A 3,167-nucleotide genomic window follows, 5' to 3' on the forward strand; every position below is an offset into this window, starting at 1 on the left:
GACAAACTTGAAACATGTGTACAACGATCACGTAAATACAGATATGTCATACAATAATTTTCGCACATTTTGTCAGAAATGTTGGCAACATAAATATGGATTTGCAGCGATTGACAAGGACAGTCCGCTGACTAATGGACGATACAGAAAAGGATTTAATGAATTTGCAATACCACAAAGCACTTAGTCGCTTTCGATGCATTGATTGAGCAACGTCTAAATTGTAACATTATGAATAACGATCGTGAAAAGATTGTGTTAGAGATTGCGAAAACGAGCGATTCAATCCGTAAAAAATATCGTTTCTTGAAAACTGGTAAAATGGAGGAGGACGATGCATTGGAGAGGCATTTTAAACCAATCTCTGAACCTCTGAAACAGCTTGTTGAAAATACAGTTGGTGTTGAGTCTGGTGAAGAAAAGATTGAACCATTGAGTATGCTCGGAGAGAAAAAAGAGCTTAAAACAAAGCGATCAAATATATCATTGAGCGGTATAACTTCTACTCCAAAGCGAATCAAAAGCAGGCGAATGCAACAATTATTGGATGCAACTACTTCTACTCCGATACTAGATGTACAGCCAAGGCAATTATTGCATGATAAGACATCTATCGAGGAAATTTTCGAGACTTCACCTCAATCGCTTGTGACATCAATTCAACATTCATTACAAACATCCGATGGTCAAAATTCATTGCGAAATCACCTTGGTCCACTTGCTCAAAAATATGTGGCAGCTATATTGAGTCAAGATAAAAATTCCAAGATGGATTACGTATACGGTGTTAAATTTATCGACAAAGGAATGACGCTCGGTAATAAAAATTTCGATGTGGATAAAAATGATAATATAATTATCGATGGGTCAAAATACGTTGGAACAGCAGGTCTTTACGAGTTGGTTTTCAAGAGAATTCCCGACGATGAAATATATACTGCGAATGACTTGCAAAACTATAAAAGTATATTAATAAGAACAAATGCTCACAGACGAAATGGTAATGTGAATCAGCCTGTATTAGGTAACAAGGGATACAAATATAAATATATAATCGCACCATTATTCTCTGATAAAAAATCTGGAAAAGGTATACCACATGCTATGATCTTAAACAATAATAAGATTGATTACGTGCATTGGAATGATCCCAACGAGTTGGTAGATCGTTTGCGATTGCTCGAAGCTTCACGTCAAGCCGGCAACAACGCCCACAGCAATGAAATATTATCGATTATCGAGGAACTTTACGAAGCTCGTATTATTATAAAATAAGTTATACATCCACGATACGAGTCAGTCTGTCAATATTAGTGGTATCGAAATGTCGATTAATAAATTTGGATTATCACTTGGAACGTCGAATAATAATTCATATTATCAATGGGATGGATTACTAAGAAATTACGTGCGCGATAATACTCTGTGTCTAACAGCCTCCGGCTATGATGCAAGGTCGCGCAAGATACGGCGTGTAGCGCAACCAGAAGATGATAATGATGCAGCCAACAAACGATATGTCGAAGCGAGTGTCAAGCTTTTGAGAGATCAACAGAAAGAAATTGAGAAAAAAATAATCAGGCTTGAAAGGAATATGCAGGCGTTATTATTAACGCTGGATAAAATGGCTGTAACGCAGACTACATCAAAAGATACATAAAGAACTGTACGTGAAAATTATATCACATTATTATAAATATGCCTCGATCAAACATCTCTGAAAAGCAGCTACTCGTGGAGGAATTGCACGCTCCAGCGAGAAGAAATTTTCCGCGTAGACGTGTCATAGTACATGGATACGACGACCTGTGGCAAGCTGACGTGGTCGAGATGCGTCCTTATGCAAGAGTCAACAAAGGATACAATTACATACTCACCGTCATCGATGTGTTGAGCAAGTATGCATGGGCCCTGCCGCTCAAGAATAAGAGCGGACGCGAAACAGCTGACGCTATCGCTGAGATAATTCGAGATAGCAAGAGATGTCCGAGAAACATGCAAACCGATAGAGGAAAAGAATTTTACAATGCAAATGTGCAGAAACTCGTAAAAAAACACAACATCAATCATTACTCGACGTATTCTGTTATGAAAGCCTCAGTAGTGGAACGATTTAATCGTACTTTAAAGAACAATATGTGGAAAATGTTTACACTTAATGGTAATTACAAGTGGATCGACGCGCTATCCCGACTCGTTGCAGAGTACAATGCGCGAAAACATCGCACTATCGGTATGAAACCTATCGATGTTACTCCGGAGATTGCCGAAAAACTTTTAAATACGGTATACAGTAACATAAAAATTGCTGCTCCAGCAAGATTCAAAGTAGGCTGTCAGGTACGCGTGAGTAAATTCAAGACCGTCTTCGAAAAAGGTTTTACACCAAATTGGACTACTGAAATATTTAAAATTATCAAAGTGCAGAAAACTAATCCTGCGACATATATACTTGAAGATTTGCGCGGAAATTCCGTCGCCGGAGGATTCTACGAGTATGAGCTACATCATGTTGCAAATCCCGATGTATATCTCGTGGAAAAGGTTTTGCGGAAAAAAGGCGATGATGTTTATGTGAAATGGTTGGGACTGGATAAATCTCACAACTCATGGATTCATAAAAATAATTTATTATAAACATTTATTTAAAATATTTGTACACTATTTATTTTACAATATATTTATCTAATAATTTTATAAATACAAATATACATATAATATACATATTTATATAAAATATACATATACAAAATATACAAAATATACATATTTTACAACAAATATTATTTACAAAGGTATTTTATAATGTCCCCATGGTAATGTATCAGTGGTTTCAGGTATGATATACCGCTTGTCATCGTGAGGACTTAGAGCAATTTTCGTCTCGCGAATGGTGTATACTTCATGCAATTTCGATCTTATACATGACTGACTACGTGCCATTTCAATCTCTTCATTCAAACACCGCGTGTAATCATCAAACGTTATCGTTCTCGCGACAACGTTACTCTTGACACCTTTTACTTTTTTGGTATCTTTCTTACCATCCACTCGTAATGCATACATTTTTGCTCTAAGCCCTACAAATTCGGTCATTATCGTACGTTATTTTCATCTTTCATTAGACCTGGCACTTTTTTATTCACGAGCGGTATACCATACACATT

This window comes from Prenolepis imparis, unplaced genomic scaffold (genome assembly GCF_030444845.1).
Source record: "Prenolepis imparis isolate NDT839.2.m4 unplaced genomic scaffold, iyPreImpa1.0 SCAF_25, whole genome shotgun sequence".
In the NCBI taxonomy this organism is placed as follows: Eukaryota; Metazoa; Arthropoda; class Insecta; order Hymenoptera; family Formicidae; genus Prenolepis; species Prenolepis imparis.